This window comes from Podarcis filfolensis, assembly GCF_964270895.1.
Source record: "Podarcis filfolensis genome assembly, chromosome: 2".
In the NCBI taxonomy this organism is placed as follows: domain Eukaryota; kingdom Metazoa; phylum Chordata; class Lepidosauria; order Squamata; family Lacertidae; genus Podarcis; species Podarcis filfolensis.
This window is the reverse complement of record NC_139605.1, coordinates 92,592,242-92,609,377: the sequence shown is the minus strand read 5'-3', so window position 1 is coordinate 92,609,377 and position 17,136 is coordinate 92,592,242.

Here is a 17,136-nt window from a genome sequence, read left to right as displayed (position 1 = left end):
ACAGATCCACATCGTACGTTTAAAGCACATGCCTTCCCGCAGAGAATCCTGGGACCTGTAGTTTGTTAAGGGTGCTAAGAAATGTAGCTCTGTAAGAGAGAAACCGGTTCCCTCACATGCTTTAAATGTGTGGTGTGTGAAGGAGTACTTCTCTGTCTTTCCCAGATCTACTTCCATACAACTTTGTGGGATGGCTCCAGGTTCCAGTACTATTCTTCATGTCCTCTGTAATTTCCTAAACCTCTATCATGTAGCTTTTCTTAAAATCTAAAAAGTTCAAATGATGCAGCCTTTCCTCACAGGGAAATCATGATAGTTTCGTTCATGGCCTTGCATATTTTCAGTTTACATATGAGGTCAATGGAGGAGATGCATAAATCTATTGTGACTGTACCTTAGAAAATCCCTCTGGTGGTGTTGAAGCACAAAGCTGTATTGAAAGTAACTCAATCCATTAAAAAACAGAGGAGGGGTGGTTGGAAGAGAAAGTCTCTGTGGGTTATTAAGCAACTCATGTGTGCATGCATGCTAATGATACAGAAAGCAGAGCTCTTTGTCATAGGAGATAATGCAAAAATCATGAGACAAAAGGGCAAATTATACTTTGCATGAAACCAATTAAAATTTGGATTAGCTAGCTTGTAATATAGTCTCTACCCAAGCATCTTTCAGAAAATGACTGTCATCCATTTATGGGGGATTTAGATGGTCCTTACTCCAGTTAAAATGGAGTTGCTATACTAGATAGCATGGGATTTTTTTTACTTTAAATTCCCTCAGGGCAAAACAAACTCTTGAACACCTCAAGAAATCATTGTGTTTAAAAAAATAAAGTTGGTTGGCATGGGCGTAGCCAGGATTTTTGTTAGGGGAGGCAGAACTTCATATTTGTACTGAATTTTATTGATTGCGGGGCAGCTACCCCCCCCCCCCCGCCCCAGCTACACTCATGTTGGTTGGTTTAGCCTGGAAGCTGAATCCACTCAGTCTTTCCACCACCTGTTATGCCTCCTCATTCACACATCACTAGCATTGCTTAAAAAAGGTAAATAAAACACACAGCGTTCCCATGGGTAAAGAAAAATGGTTCTTTACTTAGAGGGGCATTTTGTACAGTATTTGCAACGATGGCTTCAGATGCGTACATGGTTGGGAGCTAGTTTCTCATAGCTACCTCATGTATGAGGTAGGGGAAGGGACAGAGCTTGGGGGCTTAGTGAGAAACCACAAAGTCTGTTTTCCCCTCACAGTCTGTTAGTCTCAACCCTGCCCTCTTTCTCACAACCATGGTAACAGAAACCCAGGAAGGTATTATTGTACCCCTGTGGAGGCTGGGCGCAGGACAAGCAGGTGTGATCCTTTCCTTCATGTATTCAGAGAAGGTATGAACAGAACTAGAGATTCCCTCATCCGCCTTCATTTTCTTGCCTAACCAGGCCTAACATACCAAAGGGGCCATCTTTTTGGAAAATAAGGTGAGCCCCTTTTCTGTCACAATCAGAGACAAATTTATAGTTGTGGAGAAGATAGCAGGGATTTTTTCAAGTCTTACCAAGCAAGTCCCAAAATGCACATTACAAGTGCTCATCCATACTTGTCTCCTACTTTTTAGGCATGAGTCCAAAAGCGTTTTTGTTTCCACTCCTACCTTCCCCATGAAAACTGGCTGTTTACCGCTAAATCACAACAAACGTCAAATCAGGTTTTCTGCGGATTGACATTTGCTCCAATTCAGTGGAAAGCTGTGGGGAAAAGAATAACCTCTTGGACCTTTGTCTAGAAAGCACGGGGCAAGAAGTGTGGATAGGATTGCAGCTTTAGGCCATCAAAGGTGGTCATAGTGGGACTTACAGCAGCCAGGACCTCTAGTTCTTTATTATGTATCATTTCCAGCTCCTGGGGGCCTGCTCTCCCTCCATTACCCCATACCATAGCAGGTGTTTGAAGAACCTCATATTTTGCTACCAATGAAGGTTTAGCACAGAGCTTCCCAAACTTTTCATGTTGGTGACACACTTCTTAGACATGCATCCTTTCGTGACATAGTAATTCAGTTTTACTAGCAAACCAGAAGCTTAAACTAACCCCTTCCCAGCCCCAGTGGCGTAGCGTGGGGGGTGCAGGGGGGCCCGGCCGCACCGGGCGCAACATCTGGGGTTAGGGCAAATCCATGGGTTAGGGGGCGCAAATCCACGGGTTAGGGGGCGCAAATTACTTGCCTTGCCCCGGGTGCTGACAACCCACGCTACGCCACTACCCAGCCCTAGAAGGAGTGTGGGGAACATTCATGCAACACACCTATACACAGCTGCTGACACACTAACATATCATGACACACAGTTTGGAAAGCTCTGGTTTAGTACATCAAACCCATAAGGATTTTTAGGGGGTGTTGGTTATATTTCTGTGGTTGGAACAAATCAATCTGCATGCTTGAATTAATTCCTGTAGATAAACTTACGATTAGAAAATCTACTAAACAAACATTTTGCCATTGTACAGTCAGTGTTATTCTAATGTGAACAGTTCAACACCTTTAAAAAGTTGGTTTTTGTGTCTGGAATTAATAGATTTATGATGCAGTAAATACATCCAGCCTGTTTAAATAGAGATCTTTATATGTCACTACTGTTGTTTGTGACCCTTTAAATGTTAATTCTCTATTACAAGGATGAGCAAAATCGGTCCCTGAAGCACTTTAATGTTGCCTACAAGCTTAATTTATATGCTGAAATTTGACCTTTTAAAAATTAAATCCTGCTTTAACCACTGCGGCTGTTGGTTGGGTAATAGCCATATATCAGAAAACAGACTCACAAACCAGAAGACAAATTTCCACCTACTGTTTTCAAAATATGATTATCTTATAAGCTTAGCATATAATTTTGAGAAATTTATCATGACTGAGAATATTAATTAATTACTTAATTAAAGGTGGTAAAGGTAAAGGGACCCCTGACCATTAGGTCCAGTTGTGGCCGACTCTGGGGTTGTGGCGCTCATCTCGCTTTATTGGCCAAGGGAGCCGGCATACAGCTTCCGGGTTATGTACATTAATTAATTTCATGTATATACCACCTTTTTCTTCCAAGGAGCTCAAGATGGTGTACATAGTTCTCCCTTCCCCATTTTATCCTCACAACAACCCTTTGAGGTAGGTTAGGCTGAGAAACAGTGACTGGCTCAAGGTCCTGGTTGAGTGGGGATTCCAACCCTGGCCTCCCAGATCATAGTCCAACATATGCATACAACATCTGAAGAGGGACTTTCTAAATTTCCAGCTAAATGATAGTTGGGAATGAATTGTCAAAAATAGGAAGCAGCCAAAGGTTCATAGGTCATATGGGATCACAGAAGAGATTCAGATCCATCCATCCATCCATCATGGCCTGACATTTACTACTCTGCAGTGAATTCAAGTTGTGCTAATCATCTGTCTATAAATATTAAAATGAGCTGCAGTTTCCCAAAAGATTTGCCACAGAGTATGTGAATAACTCTTTGCCTGTGTCTTGTTGAAGGAGTACCAGATTTTGGGGAAGTAGCCTTGCTACTCTTGTGCTTTTTCAAGTCTCCCCACCCCACCTTACCCACTGCCTCAAAGGTCCCTTTCTGAATGAGTTTCACCAGGTTTCTAGAACTGAGGCAATACAAGCAGGAGGTGGGTGTTAGCTTGCTCTTTACCCATAAGAATACTCTGGACAGTTCAAAAGCTCTTTAGTACTCAAAACATACACAAAAAATAGGAAGCATAAGTATGGCAAAGGAAATTATATATTATGGTCACTGAGCACGAGGTGCAGCTGGCATTAACGCAGTGCACAAAACTGTTGTTCACACATCCCTCAACAAGGAACATTTTCTGAGAAACTTAAAAAGCAGTTACGTTTGTTTATTTTCAAAATGTAGTATATAAGAATCAATGACAACTGTGCTTGGAGGATATGATTTCCTTATAATGGATAGGCTAATGGGGGATAGATATCCCCTGTGAGAACTCAATAGCTAATTCTAATTTTCTTTGTCTGGTCTGAAGGCATATGATGCAGCAGCAAGTCTGGGTTGGGTTAGCACCTAGGTCAGGCGACCATCTGAAAATTATATATATATAACTGTTCTTTAATTTATTGGTTTTTTTAAATTCACTTCTGTATAAAGTCATGAAACATACATTCAATATAACAAGAAATACAAAAATAAACAACAAAATGTTGTTGCTTTAAATATGTTTAAATATCTTGAGTTTTGGCTGAGATCTGATTAAACCTGGAACTCACAAAAATAGATTCAAGCCTTATGATGACATGAGAGGACCATCACTCTTAACGACGGGCAAAATTATACTACATTTTTGGCAGTGTTTCATAAGTGGATATGCTTATGGCAAGCATTAATAAGTAGGAAACGATGGACATGCTATTTATGTATGTGTGTTTATGTTCCGGGCACCACATAGGGGCATTTTTCCTGTGCTTTCCAAACTCAAGTGCAGTCCAGGAGCGGATAAAAGGATTAAGAGTTATTTACATTCTGTCTGCAGTTCCGTTCTGGAAAGTGGTTAGGAAAACTAATTGCTCTCATAACATTACTGCATAGCTTTTACATTTAAAGAGGGACATTCAGTACTTAATAAAGACTACCTATGTTATATTTCTGACTATGAGCCCCTGTATTTGATGATAGCTTTGTGCTGTCCTTAATATTAGAGTGGCATACTGAATAAAGAGAACCTGGTTTAAAGTTGCCGCTCATCCAAGGAGCTACTGCTCCAACATCACCACCATCCATGACTGATACGGCATCACTTTGAAAGCTGGAAATTGCAGATCGGTCCTAATTATAAGTGTACAGTGGTACCTCGGGTTAAGAACTTAATTCATTCTGGAGGTCCGTTCTTAACCTGAAACTGTTCTTAACCTGAGGTACCACTTTAGCTAATGGGGCCTCTCACTGCTGCTGCCGTGCGGCCGCCGCACGATTTCTGTTCTCATCCTGAAGCAAAGTTCTTAACCCAAGGTACTATTTCTGGGTTAGCAGAGTCTGTAACCTGAAGTGTCTGTAACCTGAAGCATCTGTTACCCGAGGTACCATTGTATACAGTATGAGGTTGAGCAAGATGTGCAGGGGAAAGAAGAACCACCAGCATCAGATTGCCATTAGTGTCTTAGGGATTAACTGGCCATAGTCCTGAAGATGCTGCCATACAAGTTATTCTGAAAGGAAGGGGCTGTCTATGTAAGAGCACTCCTGGTAGATTGTTCCCATAGTGGGCATTTAGTGTGGGGTGGATAATTTTTTTCAGTCCAAGGATGGGGATATGCACCAGTGGTGGGTGGGATCAGAGGAAAAAGTGGATGAAGCAATTAATGTAAAACTTATCTTTGAAGAGGAGGCTAGTTTCTATCCAAACACACCCCTCTCTACCCCCTATCCAGGCAAGCAAGAGGCATGATCAGAGTTCAAGGGCATATTCCAGCCAGGCAAAACACTTAAGGGGGGGCATAAAAGAGGGCCATTGAGGGCATGGCCTGCAGAAAGTCCCAAGGACCAGATAGAGAAGCAAGATGACCACAAATGGCCCCAGGTCTGAGGATCTGCAGCTCTGGTGGATAACAGACTGTCCGTGCCTCAACAGTGTGATATGATGGCACATAAGGTCAATACTGTTTTGGGAATATTTTCACTGAATAACAGTTTCCAAGATTTCATGAGTAATATTACCACTTAAGGGGAGGACTGGAGCTTTGTACTTACTGCACTTGCAACCCAATTATGCCTCTTATTATTTCTCACCACCACCACAACCCTTTTATGAAAAAAGAAAAGCAGTTTGGAGAGTTGGAGGAGCAGCAGAGAGTGTGTTCTTAACTGTTCTCCCAGCTGCCATTTCTTAACTTTCAATCTCTTCCTAAGGGCTCTTTCATTGTGTGGTTGAAAATCAAGTGAACACAATGAGGTAGCCCTGTGAGGTAAGGGAAAGCTATGAGGCACACAATTTTGAATGGCAATAGCAGGCAAGGGAAAACAACAACAAAAGCTGGCCAATGGGCCTTGATTACATTTAATATATAGTTAGCCAGTAACTTTGTAAAAGACCTCATCTGGAGTACTGGGTTTCAATTTGGGCCCCAAAGTAAAAAAAAAAAAGTTGTGAACAAGTTTGACAAGATTTTTAGTGTAATAACCTGCAGTTTCATAAGAGTATATATTTAAAGGAGATGAATAAATGACCAAATTAAGTTAATTTGGATATGCAGGTATATTAAAAATAAATTTAAGGAACCCCAGAAAGAGGGGGAAGGAAGCCAAGTTTTGAAATGTTAAAATGACTGTAAAATTAGTGAAATGTATAAACCTGAAAAGCATAAATTTTTTTAAAAAACAAGTTTGACAAGATTTAGACAGTGATAATAGTGATAATGGACCCAGAAAACAAATTGTGCAAAGGAGGGCAGAATGAACTGAGTGTGCTTGGCTTTAAAGGAAAGATAAGAAGGAATATGGAAAGCTTTCAATGTTTAAAGCCATCGGAAGCACACAGGGAACAATTATTTACCTATCCACTGGACAAGAAGCGATGGATTTAAAGGACTGGAAAGTATACTTAAGCTAAGCATTATTTATCTAACAACACACCAACCATAGAGGTTGAAAGATCTCCTTCTTTTCAAGGTTTCTAAGGAAAGTTTAGGCAAGTCTCTGCTAGAATTTGATGCTGGAGGTAGATGAGAGCCTCCATAAGGTCAGCTCTTGGCCTAGATAATCCTTTTGGTGCCACTACCTCTGTGATTCGAAACAGCAACAAAAAAATCTTCCAATCTACAAAAGTAGCAACATTATTGAATTGCCCTGCAGTCACCTAGAAATAGCAAGGCTGGCTGCCAAATCTTTGAACTTTCCTTGGTATTTAAAAGGTCAGTTCACCATAGCAACCTTGACACTTCTCCAGTAAAGCCAGAAACATCAACATTTAGTTAAAAGGCAGTGTTTATCCATTACAGAATAATATAGAAGGAGTCTTTTGTTTGCCAGATTTGAATTTTATCATCTGCTCCATTTTCCTTGCCTATCTTCCTTTTTAATATCTGATAAGATGGGCCCAGACGTGAATAAACCTTAGCTTTCCTATACTTGCATTCTCCTGTCCCAGGGCCTCACATTACTAATAATAGGTTCAGAAGATGTGTGTGAGTGATTTAGGTTGGAAAAACTGCACAACAATAGAAGGGTTAAATGTCCCTTATCCTACTGCTGTTTGGAAAATTGCCACCTTTCCCCTCCAGTACCTGCATTTAAACAACCTTGGTGGGTGGTCTTGATCCAGTCATGGATCTTCCCCATAGTGTGTAGTCTAGCCCAACACATGAAGAAAATGAGCAGTGTATACTGATGAGTTAAAGTACCCATCTGTATTTGCTTGACAAAATGGCTTTACAAAGCAAATACATTACTCCCTGAGAAATTAATTGAAACGGCAGTCTTTCCATGCCAGCAAAACAGCGATTTTAATAATTTATAATATATCAACCTGGCCCTGGGCAAGCCGAAGATCTTTAACAATGCCCCAATTTCAGCAATCAGCTAAATTTAGGAGGAGTTGTACTGGTAGCTATCCTAATTATTTTTTAGTAGATTCCTACTACTAGATTTCTGTGATCATAGCCTATAATTTCTGATAGATCGGTGACAGGCCATAAAAATCCCTGACCCATCTTTTCTATCTTGAAAGCCCAAATATTTTGGGTACAGAGAGACTAAAGAAATCTGTTTTCATCATAACTGGAAACAAACTGTCCTCTGGCTGGCTGGCTAATCTAAGCCAGTGTCACGGCAATTCCTATCAGGACTGGAAATATCCCCTTAGGATCTGAGTGATTTCATTCTCTTCTTCCTCTGTCTCATCTGAATTGCACCTGGCAGTGCTTTAAGAATGACGAAACTGGAACATTTTGCTACACAAACCTGTCCTTGTTGAATTATTTTCCCTAGTTCAGGTTAAGGTTGGTTTAAACACCACCACTTCCCCATTGTGTATTAGCTACTAATTTCATAATTCATAGCAGTTCCATGGTGCCAGAAAACTCCTAGGGATTTCTAAGCAGGTGAACTAACTAGCAGAGAAACTGAGCGCCTATGAATGACACACTGCAAATTTGCCATGGTAAGTACTGAGCACAATCCAAATCAAGTTAGGCATGCATATCTGTCACATTGAGATCAATAGAGTTTAATGGCATTTTCACATGGCAGTTTATTGCAGACTTGCAGTTGCTCATTCATGCAAGTTCTGCACAGCACCCACACATTGCCCTCATCAAAATGCCATCACATATTAGTTTGCTATTTAATATGGATTTACCATTTCCATGGAAAAATCTAATAAGTTTACATGCCCCCAGCCAGCCAGCAACAGTAAATCAGGATTAAATATTTGTGATATATGGGATAGCATGTTTAACGAGGATGACACTGTAAAAATCTTGCATGAATCCACAATATACTGTCAATACATGTATGATTAATTCATAAGAACATAGGAAGAGCCTGTTGGATCAAGCCAGTGGCCCATTTAGTCCAGCAGCCTATTCTCACAATGACTGGCCAGATGTCTATGGGAAGCCTGCAAGCAGGACAGCACTCTCCCCTCCTGTGCTTTGCAGCAAGTATTTTTTTACTCAGAGTAGACCCATTGAAATTAGTGGACTTAAGTTATTTCATTAATTTCCATCTGTCTACTCTGAATAAAAGCTAGTTGATCATAACCCAATGTTATTAACAAGTGATAGAAGGTAAAAAACAATTCTTTCTTCATGTCTGAATTTTCTTATAATTCTGTATTATTCCAGATGATTGCATTTGGATTAATTAATTCTGAATGTGTTATAACAGCAACTAATGCAAACTGGGATAGTTATGTCACCTTTTAAACACATGTTACTATACAGGGAAGTTGGTATTTTCACAGTTTCTTCTAATTTGAACTCTTGGATTGAAAGAGTGGTTAAGTGTCTTAAGGAGAAATTTACAGACTTCCTTAGGCAGGGATAAGGAAAACATTTGAATATCATCCTACTTTGCAGTAAGAGTAACAGCACCCTACTACAAGGTTACTTGGTTTCTCTTCATTCAGAACCTTTGGGTGGCACTTCAAAGGGCAAAATGTTCAAACCATCTTTGACTTGAATGGTTCTATACTTAATAAATAAAAAATATATACAACTATTTTCCTTCCTCCCCACCCACTCCAAACCTTTTTGAAAGATGCTAATAACCTCCATTCTCTCCGGTCCTCAGTACAGCCCTTTATCAAAATCTTTCAAATAACTGAATGATTAACATTGTTGTTGCACTTTTGATAACAGCTGTATAAACAGAATGCTAGAGAATAAGATTAGCAGGTTGCCTGAAAAGCAACTTCATACAAAGGCAGTTACATATCTTAGTAGGTCACAGCTCCAACTAACCCTTTTACAGGCCATGAATCCAGATTTATTTCCCGGAAGTTATAGCTTCCATGTATGAGAGTGTTTTTAAAGACATTATGTGACTAGAATCACCCTTGAAGCCTGTTCTCCAATTTTTAGATTATAACCACCCTTCTCTAAAAGACTCTGCTCTTCCTCTGTACGATTAACTTTCAAACATGTATAGTGCACTTCTCTGCTTACAGACTATAAATCCATTCACATTAGTAAAGGTTCAGGAGGGGAAAAAGTTCAGCACTAAATCAGTGTATGTCACAAATAGTGGTTCTTGGTCAGCACCATGCATCACCTTTGACTTGAGAGACATGGATGGAATTGCTGTCTTGGCCTCATAGTAATTATACTTGGAAAGCAGCAATAGGTTGCAGCTCATGAAGCCTAGATGGCTGTTTTCGAGGAAAGAAATTTAGCTGACTTTTCATTATTTTGAAGACTCGGTTGTTTAAAGATTTTAGTATCTAGGAGCAACAAGTTTTACTGCCCATTCTGAGGGCTTTCATTGTAGAAATTACCTAAAGCCTATATTTTGCAAACGTACTGGCACAGGGACTATAAAAACTGTCATTAGGAAATGCACATGCAGGGAAAAATCCAAGCTCCTTTTTCATCATTGTCAGGAAGACATTGGATTAGTACCGTACAGTATAAAAATCAGAACGTTTCTGAAGCCTTGAAGGTGAGTGCATGCCTTTAGTCTTCCCATGAGAACAGAAATTATGATTCAGCTTTAAAGAGAGGCATTATGGTAGACTGGCCAAAGCATTAACCTGGGACCTTGGAGGACATGGGTTCTCCCACCATCAGCACTGCTTAGAATCATAGAATGGTTGTTGAAGCTGCTGGAGGCAAAGTTGTCATGTTGGAATAGAATAAAACTATTGTTTACAATTATTATTATTATTATTAATTAGAGAACCTCTTTTAGACCTTTTTGTGTGGAAAGAAAAATGAATGAATTTGAGACATTTGGGTCCATAGATTGGGAAAGTATCACTTAACAGAAGGAAAAACAGCTGGATGTCTTTCTAGAGTGAATACTTTGAATAATCTTTTTATATGAAACTGAAAGCGGGTGAATTGGAAGTCAGTTTTATTTATTTATATTTTTTTCTTCCTTGTTCTCTGCCTTCTTCCTTTCCTTTTCCTTTTTTTGTGTTCTTTATTGTGGGTCACTATTGGCATTATACACACATGAAGGTAATGGACAGTTAGTGAAGGACCTTGTGTTTGAGGCAGGGAAGGGAAGATCTCCCAGCGTGGCAAAGTGGGAGAAGAAAGGAAAGCTCCCAGGTTACAACTTGAGGGTCCACCCAGACACACTTTTGTTCTGGGTCCTCCTCTGCTCTCCTGCGTGTGAAGGGGGCACCCTGTTGCAACAGTTTAATAAAGATCGGGCTTACTAGCTGCTTTGCTTCTCAATATTCTCTGGTTGGCCTCTGTTATTTTCTCCTACTGATGGAGAACCTACAAAGGACTCTATAAGGGCTCTTATATACCCCATAAGGGAATAAGGGCAGATTTTGTTTACAGCACAAGCACTTATCCTATTGAGGGAACGGTCAGATTTGGGGGAATCCAAGTCTGTTAAAGTTCTGTTACTGAATAAAAATAATCGCTCATGGGTAATGACTAAGCCTAAATCCTCAATCATCGCTCACCTTTCCAGTCCCCTGGTATGTGGAGGCTATATAAAATGGAACCTTCCCAAGAGAACTTTCTTGTGTTTGTTTCACACACTACAGGGAGGCAAATCCAAGGTTGCCATTGCATGTACACTCAACTAGAAGCTGTAACCAGTCCTGGATCCCCAAATAAGTGTGCCCATAGCTGCTCAAGGCACCTCTTTGCAAGTATGTGTGTGTCATGCTTTATGTTTTTAGGTCCACATTTGAAACACCTGGAAAGAAAATGTAATGGACAAAGCAGCCTTACATGTCATCAAACTTCAAAAGTGCATTGTCCGTCCCCCACCCCATTTTTTTTTGTACATTTGCAACTGAAATGTAGTGGGGTAGAAGCTTTTGTACAGTGATACCATTAGCAGGGCCAGGCTAATACATTTTCATGCCTGAGGCAAAGAACAAGATGGTTCCCCTCCTTCTTTGAACAGGCAGTACTTTGGCACTGGTGATGGGAAAGTATTCTTCACTGCTCTTGAGGGCAGCAGGAAAGTGAAGTGGGGATGTGTAGGCCATGTGGGACACACAGCTCTGTCCATGACCAGAGAAGAATGCCTATGGGGGCTCAGGAGGAAAGGCTGGGTGGCTGCCACTCCTACCCACCAGCATCTGCCACTTGAGGTGTTTGCTTCACTCAGTCTAACAGTAGAGCCATCCCTGCGCATGAAAGCCATATTTTTAAAGGAGTTGCACACATACAATACAATAGGCATAGCTATTTTTTGTTGTTGTTGTCCTTACGCTTCACAACAGATTTCCTCTGTAAGGGAGCTCTGTGCAAATACTGCGGTCCAATACAAACTGCACAGCAGTTCCACAGTTAGCTGTTTCTCTCAGAACCTCTGTTCAGGGAACTGTAATTCTCCCCACAACCTTTTTATGTAGATTCAAATGTATTCTACATTATTTGGATGAACTATATTCTGCTGTAGCAGATTTTAAAAAAACAAAACAAAAATCAGAGCCCATTAATTTAGATTTACTGTTTCTGCAGTCCAGTTCTCTCATTCATTTTCCACATATTTATGAACCCCATTTTGATGGGCGTGCCAATTTTTCACTCTGCTGGAGTGAAATTAATGATTTAAGTGTGTCTAACTCCCAATTTTTCACAATAGTGGAGGTTGAGTTACACTGTTGTGTAAGTGTTACGCATTGGGACTGCCTTACTCTGCAAGGCAGATTGAAATCTTATAAATTAACCAAAAGTTGGTTGTGTACATTTGTAGATGTATGATTCACATGCAGAGGAGAAAAGAAATGACCAGACTAGACCTTTTAAATTTTGGAAATGTATATTGGCAGCTCACTCTGCACAGTTGTTTTCTTACATGATTCCAAATCCAGTGTAATTTATTTTACCTCTGCCTAAAAACACCTTATGGGTGGAATTCAACACAGCGCTAAGTTGGAGTATGCATGCAGAGAATGAGGTCTGCTTGCACAACAGGACTCCCCCCTCTGTCCTCCCTCTATGTGACCCCTAAATCTGGGGGGAGGACAGGGGAGGAAGTTCCATTGCACAAGCAGACCTTGTTCCATACAAGCAACAATTTAGCTTAATCCCATCCGAAATCCATATAATTTATCTGTGAATTTACCTCTCAGGTACTAAAAAATAATACTTGTGTTTATATGTGAGAATTCCAATATAATGTTTCCTAGTAATAACTTTATACTGAGTCAGAAAATTGGTCCATTGACCTCAATATCCTCTGTACCAACTTGAAGCAGCTCTCCATTATTTCAGACAAGTCTTTCCCAACCCTACCTGGAAATGTGATTAAGTGTGATATAGTGGTTAGAACGTTGGACTAGGGCCTTGGAGACTAGGGGTCAAATCCCCAATCATCTATGAAGCTCATTGAGTGAATTTGGACTAGTCAACTGCTCTCAGCCTAACATACGTCACAGACTTGTTGAAAGGATGTGGGAGACCCATATATGCCACCTTGAGCTCCTTGGAGGAAAGGTGGGATATAAATGTAATAATGAATAATATAAAAGAAACGAAGGACATTTTGTTTGCAAAGCATGTGCAAACCTCTGAGCTTCAACCTTTCCCCTAGTAATGTGCTGTAATCTGGAGCATTTTTAGATCCTGAGCATAAGAACTTGTTCACACGCTGGGTGGAACTTTCAAGAAGAGCTCCTTGAGTTGTGCTGCAGTGGAGGATCTTCAAAGTTGTTCCAAATGTTGTGGGCATGTTATCAGGCAGTGGGAAGTGCTGCTTTTAGAAGCCTTGTGTTGTGTATGGAGCATTGCACACCATAATTAGAGCCAAGGCTCTTTGTGGTCAAGTTGATATTCCAAATTATTCTGCATGTGTTTTTCAGGTTTACTTGCCATAATTTTTGTGGAATGCTATGAGCAGAAAATGTTGGACACATACATTCATTGTTTTAGTGAGAGCGAAATCTGGAGTGCTTCACACATATTTGAAAACATATTTCTGGACTGCTGCTCACTTTGTGATTCAATTTAGAGTTCCAAATCCGTTATAGCTTTTGGCTTTGCTGGCCCACAGTACTCTCAACAACACAAATGCTGAACCACAAGCTGCAACTCCTTATGCAAATGAATTTTGCTTTCAGCCTCCAGATCTAAAACCGATTGGCATCTTTTCTGTCAGAAATAAATTTTCACCTAGGTCAGGTTTGCCTTTCCTCATATAAATCAGGACCTGATTTAGGCTGGTGATCATGATGGGTCTGGAGGATCCTGATCTAAAGCAGGGAATTGGACCAGATAGGCTTCAGGATTGACATAATACTACACTTCTATAATTTGAGACCCCTATAATTAGTGAGGCCCAGCATTTTATAACCTTACAAACGAGTTTGGAATTTAAGAAGTTCTGCTCACTACTGAGTGGCAAATGTGGAAACTAAAATTAGGCAGATGTTGTGATGTATGGCACCAAATACATCACAAACAGGCTGCTAATGGGTTCCTTTAATTTAATGGCTTTAGCAATCTATTCTGACATCTGATATGATAGTCCAGAAAGCAATAGGACAAGAAGTGGCTACATCCTTGGGGGTCCATCTGCTTTTCCATTCTCACTTACAGGACAAGCAATGGTGCATACAGGCAAACCACGCAGAGATGTGCTATCAGTTTGGTTCACCCCATTTGAGGGCAAGTGATCCTGCTCCAATAACCTGGTACAATTTGTTATGTGGTCATGAATCTCCGTAAGCTGAAGTTTCCACATTGTAGGTGCAGAACCTATGTCAGTCTTTACAGATTGTGACCCTATTGCACTTATTGGTGGGAGTTGGAGTCCAACAACATCTGGAGGGCCACAGGTCCCCCACCCCTGTAGCCGAGCTTAATCCAATTATGTTTGCACTGCTGCCTCTTCCTGTACTTGATACTAGGATTGTGACTAAATGCAGACTTTGTGGCTGCAGCATCAAACCAGGTTTTCCACATACCTCACATCCTTTGCTTAACATCCAATGTGATGAAAAGTTCTGGAGAACTCAAAAGCTTGCTCCTTCTTTTGTGACATTTTCATTGATACTAATAGATATATTGCCACCTAAAACTTCGGGCATTTTCCCAGTGGACCAACATGGCTTCTTTTGCTTTTTGTGCAGCCAGGAGTGAACAACATAATTAAAAAAAAAATATTACAAAGCTTTAAGGATGCTGTGGCAGCTCCATGTGACATCATTGGTTTATTCCTATCACATTCTTCCTAGCTGCTTACACACTTTAAAAGCTTAAAGACGTATCATATGATTTGTGCCACAAATACATAGCCACAAGTTAGGATTCTACTCAGATATATTTAGTTCTGTAAAGAGATTCTACCAGCACCCTTAACTGGCCCCTAGTTCCATACAGACTTTTTGACATGGCAAGGACAATTCTGCAGTACTGTCTGAAGCAACAGTTTCCCCCAGGAATGAGTTACCATTCATCAGTGGTCTGAGATTAAGGGAGTTGGGAGTCCCATAATGTATCTGGAGGGTCACAGGTTAGCCCTCCTGTACCCCTGAATAAATCTTGGGCTTGGGCTCTTGAAATATGGCAACCCTAACACTGGCAACACTATTTTAAAATATTGTTGTTGTTTAGTCGTTTAGTTGTGTCCGACTCTTTGTGACCCCATGGACCAGAGCTCCATGCAGTTTTCTTGGCAGGGATACTGGAGTGGCTTGCCGGTTCCTTCTCCAGGTGGATCACGTTTGGTCAAAACTCTCCACTATGACCTGTCTATCTTGGGTGGCCCTGCACGGCATAGCTCATAGCTTCTCTGAGTTATTCAAGCCCCTTCGCCACAGCAAGGCAGTGATCCATGAAGGGGCTACAGTCATACCTTGGGTTGAATGTGCTTCGGGATGAGTGCATTCAAGTTGCGCTCTGTGGCAACCCGGAAGTAACGGAGCGTGTTACTTCCAGGTTTCGCCACTCGTGCATGCGCAGATGCTCAAAATTACGTCATGCGCATGCACAGAAGCGCCTAAATGTGACCCACACACGCGCAGACACGTGGGTGCGGGTTATGTTTGCTTCTAGATGCGAATGGGGCTCCAGAACGGATCCCGTTCGCATCTAGAGGTACCACTGTATTTTAAAATATTGATTTCTTAATTTGAGGTTAAAAAAAATAGGAGTCGTCTTATACATGGGGGTTTCCTATACACGGAAAAATACGATATTATGTCCTCTACCCCTGCCAGCTTTGTCCCCTGTTGTTGCTAGTGAACAACAGAAAGGGGGTGACAGTGGTTCTCCTTACACCCCACCACCTCCCCACAGTGGCTCATTGTGTGGTGGGTGGGACTCACGTGTTCTAACAGGCCTATTTAACTATCTGTTGCCTTTCCTCTGCAAGAAAAAAGCCCTCTGATAGAGTGTCTGGCTCTTCTGCTCTTAGTATCAAAGGGGTTAAAACATCATGATGAATCACAAATGGGAGGGGGCAGGAAGGTGGGGAGGAGGAAATGCTGGCTTTGGAATTCTGTCTGGAGCCACTACCTATGCTTGACATCAGTATATTTGGGGTCAAGCTATGGCTGTTCTATTTTGAGCCCTGGAATGCCAGGACTGCTGGGCATTCTGTCTGCAGCAGTCATTAGAACCATGTGAGTTTTCTGTCGCTAGGCATAATGCCTGCTGCATGGGCTTAGATGCTCAAGATGGTACGTCTGTGCTGTAGTATTAGTGCAGCATAATAACATCTCTTTGCTAGCGTTGTGCTTGGGGTGGGGTTATCTTTCTGTTCTCCCCGCCACACACACATACACCGGGCACTCTTCTGCAGTTTATTTTCAGCTTCCTTGTTCTTTTGCCCTAAGCTTCTCTTTGCACCAGGTGGTCAAGCAGCTGGTGAAATATTTTTATATCTCTATAAAGTGAAATGAGATTGGGAAAAGGGGTGTGAGTGAGTGTGGCAGTAGTGAATGAGCAGCTGAACGCATGGTAGTGGAACAGATTGCTCAAAAGCAGTTGACTCTCAGACCTCATATTCAAGGCATAGAATTGGCAGCTATTAAGAATTGCAGAACAGGTTGCGCTGCAGAGTTCTGCAGTTGGAATAAATTATTATGAACTGGGCCCACTTGCTTGAGTGCATCCCATCCCAGAGGAAGCATTGGAGCAAAGGTCAAGCATGTTTTCTCTGGTTTGATTTTTGCTCCAATTTATCACTAAAGAGCGGATTCCCCCTTGGGAAAATGGTGGTGCAAGGGCAAAAGCACTCAGATCCATATCTAGAAAGCACGGGAAAACCACTCAGACCCATGCTTCCTAGGCAAGTAGAAGTGTGGACCAGCCCCTAGTTACCAAGGAAGTAATCCAAACTCCCACTTTTGGGCTTTGTTAGTGCCTGTCTCACCTGAGAAGACCTTACCTGTTGGTGCCAGCAAAAGCCTGCATGTCTGGAGGCCAGGCTAGTGATAAACAATAGCAGTACATGTGGATGGCTGGAGCTGTCCTCTGCCCAGTGGAGTCCTTC